This window comes from Patella vulgata, chromosome 2 (assembly GCF_932274485.2).
Source record: "Patella vulgata chromosome 2, xgPatVulg1.2, whole genome shotgun sequence".
In the NCBI taxonomy this organism is placed as follows: domain Eukaryota; kingdom Metazoa; phylum Mollusca; class Gastropoda; family Patellidae; genus Patella; species Patella vulgata.
This window is the reverse complement of record NC_065880.2, coordinates 87,838,739-87,855,325: the sequence shown is the minus strand read 5'-3', so window position 1 is coordinate 87,855,325 and position 16,587 is coordinate 87,838,739. Positions and strand designations below refer to the sequence as shown.

General features: G+C 38.3%; 1 long non-coding RNA gene across 1 annotated transcript; it reads left to right on the top strand.

The window, feature by feature from the left end:
- The first annotated feature begins 7,720 nt into the window (after nt 1-7,720).
- LOC126810154 (uncharacterized) lies at nt 7,721-12,365 on the top strand. Its single transcript, XR_007675045.2, has 3 exons — nt 7,721-7,870; nt 8,538-8,948; nt 11,951-12,365. It is a non-coding gene; the product is annotated as an uncharacterized LOC126810154 (long non-coding RNA).
- The last annotated feature ends 4,222 nt before the right edge of the window (nt 12,366-16,587 follow it).

Genomic DNA, 16,587 nt, shown 5'->3' with positions numbered 1-16,587 from the left:
ACAGAAAAACTGTTCGGTAGATAAGATTATGATTTAGATATCAGTGTGGTTAGGGTTAGGGTTCACTATTTGTAACATAATCACTTATTTCCATGCAAACTATGATGATATATGTTGAACATTGTGCTATTGAACCTTATTTTACTTGCTCAAAGCCTCGAATAGTGTATCGATTGTAGCCGTAGATAAGAATTATGACGGCTACAAATTGCAGTTACCCCACCCCTTGTTCTGATGTCTGTTGCAGCTGCCCCACCCCATGTTCTGATGCCTGTTTTACAGGGGATCGAGAAAGACGAGACAGGGAATTTTTTTTAACTCGCTATAAAATCTGGTACCAAATAAAAAACTTGAAGTTATGTGGCAGCGGTTTCTTTCTTCGAGGCGTGTGTATTGTGGACGTAGCTTATTTACCTGCTTTAACCAAGGCACCGCAATTTATCGTCAAAAAGCTACATTATTAATTTGAACCGTTGACTTTTGATTGTTTAGAGGAGTGGTACATGGAACAAGTGACGTCAGAAATGGCAGGAAATTTAGATTTATATGAACAAAGTACAATTGTGAAATATAAATATATATATATCTACCATCGTGATTCCGGTGATTTGGTTTTTTTATATTTTGGGGGACAAGAGGGGGTTGTGTTGTGCAAATATTTGAAGATACATTATTGTAAGATATGAATAACAGCCTAGACATTCTTGCTATAAAGGTTCAAAAACAGAAAATGATAAAGATGAATTTCTTGAAAATTTCATTCAAATTGCAATTATTCTGGGCGAAGTAAATCACCGCCCACCTATCTACGCCGTCCTCCAAGGTAAGCTTGACAAGCTATTGCCGTGCTAGTCTCTAATATGGGAGGGGGGTTGGATGGCCGAATTGTTAGCACGTGCGCGCTTTATCATAAGGCCTGTCATTGAGTCAACTGGCGTGGTTTCGAATCTCCGGTTGTACGTGGCAAGGAGTAGGGTCGCTTGTCCAATCTCGTCGGTTTTCTCCGGGTCCTCCGGTTTCCTCCCACTGCTAAAGACCCCTACGCGCAAGCGAATTATTGAAATGAAATTGAAACATATGTTAGTCCCGAAATGACCTAGTTTGTGTCGAGTGGACGTTAAACCCCATTTCTCTCTCTCTAATATGGGTTGTCAACATTTGAGAATAACTCGGTCATTCGCTAGATTTTACATTATCATAAACACAATCTAAGGGAGGTAACTAGTCCTAAAAGAAGATGTCGAGGCCAATGAAATTAATATAAGCATTACCATTTCAGAAAATCCATTTGAATATCCAACACTTATAATTTATTTTTTAGTTGTAAAATTTCTCTGTTCATAGACAATATCTATTGTTTTGGGTTTTTTTTCTTTTTTTTATCACTCCCAATTCGTTGCAACGATTCATCTTTGTTTATAATAATGCATGAATTATGGGATTTATTTCGGGAATCCGCCTTCATTAGCCCAGTCGTAGTAGCACAGCAGGACGGTAAACCCCATTTCATTTTATATTTCGGGAAGGGGCGTAACTCTTACTTGATTTGGCGAAATTTACTGGATAATCAACATATAAAAAAACTCCCGGTTACGCATGGACAATGGAACTTTTTGTCAAATGTTGACAACTGACCCAGACCCTGCGTTTGTTGTAGACTAGAAGGTCCTGGTTGACGGAGACTATTGCTATGCAAGATATGCCCACATTTTACAAGAGATGGGCGGACAATTGATTAAAAACATAGAGCTCATCCAATTGACCCAATGCTTCGCATCGAATTTGAACTGGGTTGGGTTTTTTTGGGTTTTTTTTTGTTTTTAGTTTCATGTAGAAAGAACGAGAAATAGGGTTTAACGTCCAATCAGCACAAACTAGGTCATTTCAGTACTAAATCTATTTCGTGGTATATAGGACTAGTAATTTCTTCCCATGTCTCGGTACTAACGAATGTAATTCCCTCTCTAGCAATTATCTAATCGTCCCCTGCCCGTTTTGTAGGGCATACTGTGTTGGTTGGCCTTGTGTTCAAGAATTGAAGAGAGAGAGTTTAACATCCACTCGACACAAACTAGGTTATTTATGGACTAATATATGGTTCAATTTTATTTCAATAATTCGCTTGCGCGTAGGGGTCTTTAGCAGTGGGAGGAAACCGGAGGACCCAGAGAAAACCCACGAGATCCTTAGTCTCAGCAGAAAATTCCCATCATCAAACTTAGTCAAGGTAATGATATAATAAATCTATACTCGGGGTGTCATCACTTTCACCTAATTAAAATCAAAGTTATTGGACTCAAAGCATCAACCAATCAGATTGCTTATCTCTGCTTACCCTAAGCAGAAAATGCCCAACTCTCAACTCCATCAAGACATTTGCCTGATAAACATCTACACCAAGTTTGAATGTTCTAGCTTAATTAGGAGAGTTACCGTGTTCCAAAGTCTCGACCAATCATATTGCTTACCGCTCTACTTACCCTGAGCGGAAAATGCTCATTATCGACCATAGTCAAGGTATTGATATGATAAAACTATACACCAAGTGTCCTCACTCTCACTTAATTAGAACTAAAGTTATCGTGTCCCAAATCATCAACCAATCAAATTGCTTATCTCTGCTTACCCCAAGTAGACAATTCTGATCTTCTAACTCCAAACTCCATCAAGGCATTGACCTAATAAAGACCTACACCAAGTGTGAATATTCTAGCTCAATTAGAAGGAAAGTTATTGTGTCCCAAAGTCTCGGTCAATCAAATTGCTTATCGCTCTGCTTACCATCAGCAGAAAAAGCTCATTATCGAACTTAGTCAAGGTATTGATGTAATGAAACTATACACCAAATTTCATCACTCTAACTTAATTAGAACTAATGTTATCGTATACCAAAGCATCAACCAATCAAATTGCTTATCTCTGCTTACCCTAAGCAGAAAATGCTCATCTTCGAACTCCATTTTAAAAGTCCCCAGCTTTCATCGAAAGGCGGGGGACAATTAAAACGTCTGACTAATCGTTATTTGTTTTTACGAGTGCCTGTATGTAATCGGCTTCGTAAGAATATAGAAACAAATCAGCAAGCAATGGTGCACAGTTGGTGTCCATGGGGATACCTACCACTTGTTGATATATTTCCTTGAAATGTACTCGACAGTGACGAGATATATCTAACTGACTAAAGTAGGAAATACTCCCAGTCAAGTTGCAAGACAATGTGCATACAGGCCCGTAGCTAGCGGGGGTTAGCCCAACCCATGTCACTCGGCTTTATGGGGCGCCCATACTGATAAGGGCACGTTGTGCGTCGTGTTGCGTCCAATGGAAAGGGTACGCTACGGGCCTGGGATGTCCATTTGTACTTTGCTTGGTTAGTCTCCAAATACGTATGAGTATTATGCATATTTCTGGCATTAAGTTAACCGATTAAGTAATTGGTATTTAGTGATGTATTTCCGGTTGAAAAAAAAAGAGAGTTTCGTGTTAGAAATTAGAGCCATTCGGCGTTCTTAGAAAAACAGTATGTAGCGTCCTCAGAAGTTAGCCGCTCTACAGGCAGGGCGAACTGTGGTGGCTGAAAGAGACCAAAGGAGGTTTATTTTTGAGTTTATTAGACGAATGCTTGTGCTTATATATAAACTTTGCATTTGGGTTTTGGAAAAGGGAGATAACCGAGGAAAAACGGGTTGCAAAATAGCTGAAAATCGACAAAGTTCATCCTCTCACAAACCCTATGCTGTTAGTATTGATACTAGTTCAACATAGTGCTTCAATCAAAACTACGTAACTGCCGGTGCCATGTAACGACAGGCGACCCTACTCCTTGCCACGTACTACCGGGGTTTCGAAACCACGACATTTGACTTAATGAGAGAACTAATGATCAAACGCGCACGCGCGAACCATTCGGCCACCCACACTCGACTGATCAGTTAATGATGACTGGAAATAGAAATACATTTTCTATAGTCGGCTTGATATAGGATAGTACGACGTATTTCATAGGGCGGGACGATTTACCCAATACTACCCAATACCACCTCAATATCACCACATACTACCCAATACTAAAACATAATGATGCAAAATAGACATATCATTTGGGTTTTTTCAAAAATAGAGAGTTATATCGCGGGAAATGTACTTCAAATGCGATACCCATGTCTGGCTGTTCCATTTGCCTCCCTATAGCACCCCAAACAAGCCTATAATAACCCAATACTACCAAATACTCATCAAATACTATCAAATACTACCCAATATGATCAAATAACAACCTAATATTGTCAAGTTACAGCACATTAGTATAATTACTGCAACGAATATTCGATTTTTTGCAGAAATGTTTTTGAAATGTTTACAGTGTGTTAAAAACGAGTTCAGTTTAACATTTTGATTGTTCGTGGTGTATTCTCATATGCCCTTTGTGACATTTTGTATTAAAGTGTGAAAAAATTATTTATTAACCACTCAAACAACACATAGCAATATGTTCTAAATTATGTATTCTCCAGGAACAAAGTAAAAAAAAATTACATTTCATTAAAAAACTTGGAAAACATCGAATAGATAAACTGTAGAAGGAACATTTTCTTATTTATAGGCAATTAGTAAAAATAAAATTGTATATTGTTCGCCTTTAAAGATGCCTATTGCAGTTCTTTCGTTTGGCTTCAGATGTTATATAAACCATCGATTAGACATTTATTTACATGCCAGGCCCATAATCAACTCTTTATACCTTCGGATGGTAATACGATTGGCAGCCAATGATTTAATTTAAAACTGGATAATCGAAACTCTGTTTATTATCGTAACAACGGTATCAATGACAATCGAGACTAAACTGTTCTGCAAACGACGATAACCCCGTTCAGAACGAAGTAAACTGATTGAAATTTTCAGCATATTCCCTTCTCATTATCTATGTTTAAACTATTATATCGAGAACTGCCAGCTTTTTATCTAAATTCTTATGTTGGTTGGATGGCCGAATGGTTAGCACGTTCGCGCTGTGTCATAAGGTCTGTCATTGAGTCAACTGGCGGGGTTTCGATTCCCGAAATGACCTAGTTTGTGTCGAGTGGACGTTACCCCCCCCCCCTCTCTCTCTCTCTCTCTCTCTCTCTCTCTCTTTAACCAGCCATACATCACATAACAAACAATATGCTAAGACTAACCTCTAACAAAGTACAATTGAAGTACATTTCAATAAAAGGCGTTGAAAACATCAGAACGAGGATGTTTTTTTGTTATTTATAAGAATTAGACAACACTGTCTATTGTTCGCCTACAATACATCCTGGATCTTAAACGATCTTCCTTGGTGGTAATTTCTTTATTGAGTTGAAGTAAATTGACAACACAGCTTAATTGATTATTGTTTTAAAAACCCTTGCATAGATAGTAACAAAGCCAGCTTTGGAAATGAAATTAAATAAAATTGGATTTAACGTCCTATTGTTCTGCTCCGACTGGGATAATGAAGACGGACAGACGCCATACAGTGTGCTATGCAGGAAATTTTGCTCGGACAGCGACGCTACGACTACTCTTATATCGAATTCCAACTGCCAAGGGATATTTACGTGCACGCCAATGTGTACACGGGACCCCGACTAGACAGCTGTCCTTGTCAGGACCTCCATCCTGCACCATCGAAGTGCCATTGCTTGTGTCGAGTGGACGTTAAACCCCGTTTCAATCTCTATCTTATCGAGATACCACGCCGGAAAATCCCGATGAACTTTCTCGACAAACACCGGGATTGAACCCGCGACCTCCAGGCTAGCGAGCCAGCGACGTACTCACTTAGCCACCGTTGCTTCCCATAGTCATTTTGAAATATAACCATATTAAAAGATTAATTGAGTATAACCATATTAAATAATACCATATTAAATATATTAGTTGAGTACAACCGTATTAAATATATTTATTGAGTATAACCATATTAAATATATAAATTGAGTACAACCATATTAAATATATTAATTGAGTATAACCATATTATATATGTGATTTGAGTATAACCATATTAAATATATTGAGTACAACCAAATTAAATATATTAACTGAATATAACCATATTAAATATATTAATTGAGTATAACCATATTACATATGTTAATTGAGTATAACCATATTAAATATGTTATTATTCTTATGACCATATTTAAACAGATTAATTGAGTACAACCATATTAAATAATACTATGTTAGTTGAGTACAACCGTATTAAATATATTATTTGAGTACAACCATATCTAATATATTAATTGAGTATAACCATATTTAAATATATTAATTGAGTATAAACATATTTAAACAGATTAATTGAGTATAAACATATTAAAAAATACCATATTAAATATATTAGTTGAGTACAACCGTATTGAATATATTAATTGAGTGTAACCATATTTAAACAGATTAATTGAGTATAACTATATTTAAATCACGAATACACCAGATAGCTAGTAATCATCTGGCAATAACCTGGATGAATAGGGTCGAATCATTCCTAAACTGGCTAACGTTCTCTGGCAGAAATTGATGACACCTTACCTGCCCGAATGTATCATAAGGCCTGACATTGAGTCAACTGGCATGGTTTCGAATCCCGGTTGTACGTGACAAGGAGTAGGATCGTCTGTCCAACCTCGTGGGTTTTCTCCGGGTCCCCCAGTTTCCTCCCACTGCTAAAGACCCCTACGCGCAAGCGAATTATTAAAATAAAATCGAACCATATGTTAGTCCCGAAATGACCTAGTTTGTGTCGAGTGGACGTTACCCCCCCCCTCTCTCTCTGCTTTTAGTCTGAACTATTGTGGCTTTAACATGAAATTTTTATTAAACAAAAAGTAGTTGGAGTTTTTTACACTTAAGTTTAAATCTTTGCGCAGATAATAAACAATTAGTTGTATTCTTCACACAAATTAAAGAGACTAGAACTTGTATAAAAATAAGACAATTGTTTATACAACCTTTCATTGAAGTATGGTTTTGATAATCTGCTAAATAACTCAGTTATATTGAATTACTCCAGTTGGGTGTATTGTCTATAACTGTCTCCATCCTAAGAATTAGTTTTAGTGTGCTGTGGATCTCCATGCCAAATGTTAGTATTGGTGTCTGTGGATCTCCATGCCAAGGGTCTGATTGGTAAGAATTAGTTTTGGTGTACTGTGTATCTCCATGCCAAGGGTCAGGGGTCTGTTTCACTCAATTTTAACTAAGATAAAAATCCAAATTTTAGTAATTTGATTGGATAATATTAGATTGATTTTAGTGCTTAGTCGATCAAAATGGAAGTATCTACTAAAATTTGGATTTTATCTTTAGTTAAGATTTCGAGAAACAGGGCCCTGATTTGTAAGAATTAGTTTTGGTGCTGTGGATCTCCATGCCAAGGGTCTGGTGTTTATACCTTTAACAGAATATTCACCCGTTCATATTTTGTTGTGGGTTATTTATAGTTATTTAAAATCCATATCCATATTGAATTGAAATTCAGAATTGTCTGACAGCAAATTCCAAAATTATTGTTGTGAGTAACTTACAGTTATTTAAAACCACAGTCATTGTTTATTAAAATATATCCCATATCCATATCGAATCGAAATTAAGAATTATCTGACAGCAAATTCCAAAATTATTGCGCCGTTTATGTTTTAATATTATATTATAGTGTGACCGGAAGTTTCAACTGTGTTTATATGGGGTGAGGACAAATAACGAAGAACCTGCCTTTGTTGAGTTTGAATTTATATTTTTTATCCACTGTATTTTTAGAGAGAAAAGAAGATGAAATCTACATGTTGCTTTCTATTGTTTTTATTGTTGAATATATTCACACTTGAAGCTACAGGTAAGTTGTTAATTGAATTAATTTACTTGTTAAACATAAATTTGATAAACTCTTTTTTTTTTGTACTTCTTTGTTTAAAAAACTGGACTGGACTGTGACTTTTTAATTATTACAATCCAGTTGATATTACTAACAAAGTTCCTTGCTAAATATATTAAAATGGGCAGAGGGGTTGCTTATGGGGACATGTCCAGTACCGAATTGGTCTAACATTTGACTATTTCTGTAATTGTACTGAAGCAATCTGATTAAAACACAGATCCTATTTCGTTTCGTTTTTATAGTTCAAAATTTCGTTTTACTTGTCTTCACAACACTAGGATGTGGAAGAGTTGTTATATAACAGGCGTTCTAGTTCGGAATTAGCCAATGAAACGGTCTGTTATGGCGAGTTCTTGGCGTTCTCTGCACTGAACTGTGGGACACCCGTAAAAACGTCAACGCTGATTGGTTAATCGAATGTCTAATATCATAGGGTCAAAACCGCTCGTATGACCTCCTGACAGGACCTCCCAGTACAATTGGTGAGATTTTTATGTAGTAGAGACCATCGAAAGTATTAAAAAAAAAACGAAACGAAATATTGATCTGTATTTTAATCAGATTGTGTACTGAAGCATCTATACCTGAAAATAAATTCAAAACGATCGATTTAATTTATTGCCAGGTAATCTAGGATATAAAACAGCAAAGGTCCGACAAGGGATATATTTTAACTTCCTAGATATTTCATCTGTAAACAGTTTTACAGCTAATCTGAAAGGAGAGGTGGCAGTAATTATTGGATTATTTGATGATGAAAGAATGGTGTACTATATACTGATTAGAGCTGATACATTCGCTATCCAGGAATGTGTACCGCCAACTACCTGCATAGCGACAACTGGTGATATCAACACTACGTTCAACAATGTCACATTTTCCCCGTTTTGGTTCCGGTGGGAGGCGGGTCAAGTGGAGTTTGGAACTGGGGTTAACAGGGTTGGATTACATCAAGATGCTAGAACCGTTAATATTAAATATTGGGCTGCATCCTGCAGCCAGGGGTTGCATTATGTTAATTATCAGCATACATCAAGTAAGTCATGTATTATATATGAAAGTTACGAGACATGTTGAGGGGGATAACATGGCTAAGTGGGTAAGACGCTGGCTCGCTAGCGTGGAGGTCGGTTGTTCGATCCCTGCATTGGCCGAGAAAATTCATCCTGATTTTCCGGCGTGGTTTCCCCCTTGTCAGTAATGCAGAACGGAGGGTCTGACAAGGACAGCTGCCTAGTCGTTCGGATGGGACGAAAGACCGAGGTCTCGTGTACAAATTGGCGTGCACGTAAAAGATCCCTTGGCAGTTGGAATTCGATATAAGAGTAGGCCGTAGCGCCGCTGCCCGGGAAAAATTTCCCTCAGAGCACACTGTATGGCGTATGCCCGTCTTCATTAGCCCAGTTTAGGAGCAAAAAAGTAGGACGTTAAACCCCATTTCATTTCATTTTGATGTTCATCGAGGTCACTTTTGCGATTGCTGGCACCTGTTTATGGGGATGTTCATCGAGGTCACTATTGCGTTTATAGCACCTGTTTATACGGATGTTCATCGGGGTCACTATTGCGATTGGTAGCACCTGTTTATGGGGATGTTCATCGGGGCACTATTGCGATTGGTAGCATCTGTTTATGGGGATTCATGTTGTCATTAATGTATAGGAGAAAAAGATAATGTCCCAGGATAGATCCCTTCAGGACGCCAGTGGCGATGCACGTGGGTTCCAGAGAATGTTCATTTACCACAAGTGATTTCTGCATTTGTATAAATGTCCATTTGAAACCAAAATCATAGACTGTCGTGGCATTGACAACGACTCTGTAATAAGACAGATATGATTAACTTATCAGCGGGAAAAATATGGTCCCAGCATGGCTCCTTGTGGGACACCAGCGGTGATGGCCCTGTGTTCCAACAAATGTCCATGTATAAATGTTTGGCTATTGATCATTAAAAACCGAAATAATACACCAGCCGCATCGATCATGTGATACTTTTTTTAATGTCAGGGTTATTTCGATTTTATTTTAAATGTGCTTGAGTGTTTTAACTAGTTCGGCGGTTGAAATGTTTGGTGGTTTTGATGTACACCGCTCATCAAGATGAACCCCGTGGAGTTACCCCCCCCCCACCACCCCAAGTCTCCACTAATTGACTAGTGATAAGAATGAACACTATCAAATTCGATTTTAAGCAATGCCATGTAGACATGTTATGCCGTCCTTAAGTCCGCGCATCCGTTCACATTTTATTTGTCAGCAGCGTATAGGTCACAATTTGTATCCGATTTTGACAAAACTTGAAATATGGGTTTACATCCAAAAGATCTGGCTCCCTGTCGATATTGGCATGTATTGGACGGTACCTTCATGGATTATGATCCCGACTTTACGAAAGAAAAATCACGTGGAGGGTCCACGAGGAGCGGTTTTTACGTTCGATTTCCACGAAATTCGATCTCAAACGTCATTATGCTGTAACTGTTTTAAATTTAAAAATCGGATACAAATTGTGATCTCTAGAGGGACCACAAGCTAAAAACGCGATTTTTCGTACTATCAGGGGCCATAATCCCTGACGTTGCTGTGGGATATTTCTGAAAATCAGGAGGAACCAAGATCTTTTGGTTGTTAACATATATTTATTTTAAGTTTCCTCAAAATGAGATAAAAATTGTGGCCTCTAGAGTGTCCACAAGCTACAAATGTGATTTTTCGTACAAACAGGGACCATAACCCATGAAAGGATCAGCGATCTTTGGGAGGTAAACCTATGTTTCAAGTTTCGTCAAAATCGGATAAAAATTAGGAATTGTAGAGCGTCCACAGACAAATTGTGGACGGATGAACAGGGGTGACGACAATGTGGGTGCATAAAAGGGAGATCCTTGAGTAACTAATCGAATGAATTAGCCACTGGTGGGCGTATTTTCCGTTGAATATGTAGTACCATGGGCCTTTTTTCAGACGTGAAAAGCAGACCTTCGACATCCCGGTCGCCATATCCTACGTATGACCCATGCACCGTTTTCTTACTACATATCTTAATAGTCTTGTGATCGTCTAATATTTGTAATTCTCTTCTTGGACTATTGGACTCACGCTGTGTATTTTTGTATATCCGCTGTTAAGATGCTTATCTTCTCAGTAGTTAAAGGACCAATACCACTCTTGTTGTAACAGAATAATATGTCCCAATCTTTATTCTGGTCAACAAATTGTACTATTTTACAGTATTCCAATTAATTGATGATACAAATTTCATCTTAACACATCTAATTTAAAAAATTGGAAAAATTCAACTCAATGATTTGAAAAGCCTAACGTAAACCTTTTCAAATGTGACTTGGATTTAAAAATATTTTCAAACCCTCTGGACAAGTAAAATAGGATGTAATGGATAATTTACACAACAGGTAGAACACTTAAACATCTAATACTTAGAATAAGGCTAATATTTATTTACTGGAGCTGTCAAGCCAGCAATAGTGTTATTGTCCCTTTAAGACTTTTGTCTTACCAGGAATAACAATGCATCAGTTCGATTTTACATTTTATATATCAAGTACTGGTTACATAAGATACAAGCATAGATTACAATAAAGTCATTCTTAAAATTAACATCTTTCTCCCAACCTCAACTCCAGTAAAAGTCTAACCAGCATGGCTAGTTCATATGGACTAGGAACTCAGATGGAAATCTCTCCGGAATCCAATGATATCTAAATCTTAAATGGCTGGTTTGGGCTTTTAAACAGATTTGCTTACGTCATGACTTAAGATTCTGCAAATAATGAATTTGATTGGATGGTTACAGTGTATGATGCAATTAGTAAATTTCCAATCACGTGTTAAACATGATATTCTGATTCCCACGGAACCAGCTATATTTAGGGTTATATGTAAATCCGTCAGTCATTATTTGAGTGCATTAGATATGACTGTATGTGTGTATGTAAACCCAGTAATTAGTTTAAAGATACAATATGGTCACAAAGACCATAGTACTACATTCGGCAAAATATTTTTGTTTTTCAGGATTTTCATGTCATAATGGTTATAAATTGGTGCACGCTACAGCAGTGTTAAAACAGAAAACAGCTACGAGTTTAGTCGGCTGTAGTCGTGAATGTGGGAGGAAGCCTTTTTGTTTTGCTGTGAATTATCGCCGTCAACAGTTCGACAACTGTGAGGAGTACATAATCTCTAGCAAAGAAGTGAACGGCGACGTCATTGTACCTTTCAATATAACAGCTAATTCTGAATGGCTTTATTGTCAAATGACAAGGCAATAAGCACACTGATCAGCAGTGAATATTCGCTTAGCTTCTACAAGCACTGATAAGGATGACATCGGTGCGACTTAATGAGCCCCAATCATTAACTTTTTTCCTTCGACAAATTAAATTCTAAAACATTTTTTTATGTATTAGAAAAATAAATAAAGACGTTTGAAGTATTTGTGTGTAAAATATTATTTCCTATTTAAACATACATTATGCAAGAGCTAAATCTGATTATTGCAAGTGATTATTTAGGCTGCAGATGTCATAGAAATTATAAATTAGATCTTTATTTACACAACAAGCACAAAATCAACTCTTGTAGACCCACGGATGGCTTGGATTCGGCTTGGATTTAAAAAGGATTTCGTTGATTGATTAAATTATTAAATGGCGTCGTAAGCGGAGATTAACCGTAACGTTGACGTCATACTCCCGGAAATTTTAGATCGAGGCTAAATGATAGAGTGTACGAAGCGAGGCCGCTCTTGAGCGAGACCGCATGTCAGTCAAGTTGATTGAAAGTTCGATATATACGGCCTTGATATTATGTTTAGTTGTGGTTAAAATGAGAGTTTGGATGTCGGTATTATACGCCCTTTTGTCACTTGCGTTTACAGAAAAATTATGGAAATTGATAAACAGCGCAGCTAACATCACCCCGGTTGAATCGAGCCCCATTGGATCACTGTTTCCTATTTGTCTGCTTCGGGAGTTACGTAGGCCTACCCCAGTTACAGTACAAGAGTACACGCAGGGTAACAAGAATCGGCTATAATTATACCTCATTGATTTGGTCCATTCCTTTCAAACTTTCGCTTCCTATCTATATATTAAAAGTCCTATTTTTAATTTGCAGTAAAAATAAATGTGATACGAATTGAATTGCAACCCCGTCTCAAACTTTACCGAAAAGGCTTACGGTACCACACCCATTGAAAACGTTACTTGATAATCGAGATTATGTAGGTAGAGTTAAGGCCTGTCAATCAAACGATTGGCCATCTTCGGAGATGGTGAAGAGAGAGTTGACTCCTATTTCTTATCAAAAATTACAATGGTGATAACTTTGTTCAGAATAAAGTAATTTGACTGAAATTTTCAATATATTCTTCTTTCATCATCTATTTTTGAACAGTTATAGCAAGAATGGCCACCCCTCTATTAAAATCTCCCATAATGTATCTTTAATGTCAATGGATATTTAAAAGAGTAAAAGGCACAATTCTGCCCGAGCCCGAACCAGTAACGTCTTACGTAAAGAATGCACGTCCCATTCAGCCAATTATTGACGCCGCGTGATGTGACGTCACGTGTCGAAGACTGTCATCTTTTACATCAACCCCTCTTTATATAATAGCGCAGACGAAATCAAACGACTAATTGTACCATCACGTGATGTGCCATCAATAAAACCATTCATGGGAGGCACCTATGCCATTGATAAAACCATTCATTGGAGGCACCTCTGCCAACAACATTTATGTATATTGTAGGCACCTATGCCCTGAGTAAAACATTAATTGTCGGCCCCTATGCCATCAATAAGGCCCTTCATTGAAGGCCCCATATGGGTAAACCCATGTCAGAAAAATAAGTCACTAGCCATCGCAGGGCCGTATTTAGCGGGTACATTGCACCCCAGAAAAGTAAGGCGCCCAGAGAAATTGCGCCCCACCCCATCCAAAAAAACAAAAATTATTTGACAATCTTTCAATTATAAAATAATACACTTGATAATGATCACACGGTGATGCTCTTAAGGCACTGATCAGTCGATCGGTTTTAAGGGCGCCCACACGCCAACGGGTTCGTTTGCCCTGATCCAAACTTTCTTATATCACATACGTGGAGGCTATGGCGCCCCACCACTCTGCTGCACCCCCACTTTTAAAATCTACATGAAATGAAATGAAATGAAATGGGGTTTAACGTCCTACTGTTCTGCTCCTATACTGGGCTAATGAAGACGGGCATACGCCATACAGTGTGCTATGAGGGAAATTTTACCCGGGCAGCGGCACTATCGCCTACTTTTATATCGAATTCCAACTGCCAAGGGATCTTTTACGTGCATTCCAATGTATACACAGGACCTTGGTTTTTCGTCTCATCCGAAGGACTAGACAGTTGTCCTTGTCAGGCCCTCCGTCCTGCATCACTGACAAGGGGGAACCACGCCGGAAAATATGGATGAACTTTCTCGGCCAATGCAGGGATCGAACACCCGACCTCCAGACTAGCGAGCCAGCGTCTTACCCACTTAGCCACGTGATCCCCTAAAATCTACATACGGTCCTGTTCCAACGTTAAAATACATTCATACAATGCCAGTAAATATCTGACATCTAGATACAAATATTAGCAAAATATACAAGATTAGTCCTTACCTGCATTAATGGCGTGACATGCCAATAATTGCGCCCCTGATATTTCTATAGTAACTTTTGTTACCAAGAGAACTAAGATGAACACCGTCTGTTGAGCGCTAATAGAACAAAAAGAGGGGTGGGGAAAGCATAGGTATGCTTCATACAACGCTTCCATACGTATTGTTAGCTGCTTTGCCATTAAGGTATAATCATTTGCTGACTGAAAATGTCTAGTTCTAAGACGAGGCATAACTTGACAAAAAGTGATATGCGCCACGTAACTAGCAGTAAACTAATTTTTTGTAGTATAAACTGATCAGGTGCGTCCTCATGCATACGATGTGTATCTATATCGTTACTGCCAAACTGAACAATTAAATGCGTAGGCCTTATACGCACAATTGCGGCTTCCCATTCACGACAGTGGGTGACCTTATTGACCAGACCGCCCCTTATGCCAAAGATATGTTTTCGAACCACGCCGTCCACATGGTTTAAGTTGAATCGAGTGTTCTGGGGGTTATCCTTCCTTATTATAGTTATTCAGCCAATACACGTGGGGTGTGCCTAAAATTAATACCTTAGGCATAGTCAAAGTGTGGCGTTGTGCTACTAACAACGGAACAGTAATACGGCATGGTTAATTGGCGGGAAAAGCACAATGCTATCATCTCCGTTTAGGAGCAGTCGACAATCACTACCTTGCTTGAGTTTAAATCACAGTAGACCCTAACAAGATGCCGATACCGGCATAGCCGTGGAAGGCGCAAACAAAACAAACATAAAAGTAAGCATAATTGGAAAATCAAGTTATATTTATAGCACGGCTTTCATGAGTTAACAGGTTTAACCAGAGGCCGAAGGCCGAGGGGTTAAACCTGTTAACGAATGAAGCGTGCTATAAAAGACTTGTAACATTGACAATTGCTCAACTTGCTTGTTGTTATTGCACAGAAAACCCACCCACTTCTTTATATGATTTCTACTAAAACTAGTGTAAACCAGCAAAAGTGTGCAATCTACTAGAGGGAAAACAATCTGCTTATTCAACGAAAAAAACAAAGGGAGATTTCCATTCATGTTACAATAATTATTACACAATGACATGTGTTACAACCACCCAGCAATGAAATGTAGCGCCCTCTGATACACGAGAGTTAGCTCCCTTCTGTCAATCACCGTAAATGCTATTTACCCCTTTGGATAACTATTACTTTTAGACCCAGTGAACGTCAGATTCCGCCTAGGAAGATGAGAGAGAGAGAGAGAGAGAGAGAGAGAGATGAAGAGGGGGGTGACGTTCTCTCGACATAAACTAGGTCATTTCGGGACTAACATATGGTTCAATTTTATTTCACTAATTCGCTTGCGCGTAGGGTCTTTAGTAATGGGAGGAAGCGCCGACCAAAACCAAGGAGCTTTCTTAGCCAACACCGAAATCGAAACCAGGATCTCCTGACTAGCGAACCACCGACATACCCACTGGCCCGATTACATAAGGAATATTTATAAAACTAAGTAACATGAAATTAAATTGTTCTATAGTAAAAAAATTGAGTCAAGTGGCGTGGTTTCGATTCCTCGCTTTTACAGGATAAGGGTCGCCTGCCCAACCTCGTGTGTTTTCTCAGGGTCCTCCGTTTCCTCCTACTGCTAAAGACCCATATGCGCAAGTGAATTATTGAATATAATTGAACCTTATGTCTGTTTCGAGTGGACGTTAAACCCCATTCCTCTCTCTCTCTCTCTCTCGCTCTCTCTCTCTCTCTCAAAGTTAGCTAAGTCTCTAACTCAATATCATCCAAAATCTTCGACATTGAAAACACGAATTATTTCTCAATTTAAATCAACATTGATGTTGCGATCTTACGGGGAAAAGATCGGCTTCTGGTATTCAATAATTAAGACAAAATAAACATTTTACCGTTGGCACACGAATCGTGTACCATGGTGCATTTCAGCGTCATTTTTAACAAGGGACTCGTAGAAAGAGGCTAGATATATTCCACAAGTCATGTCA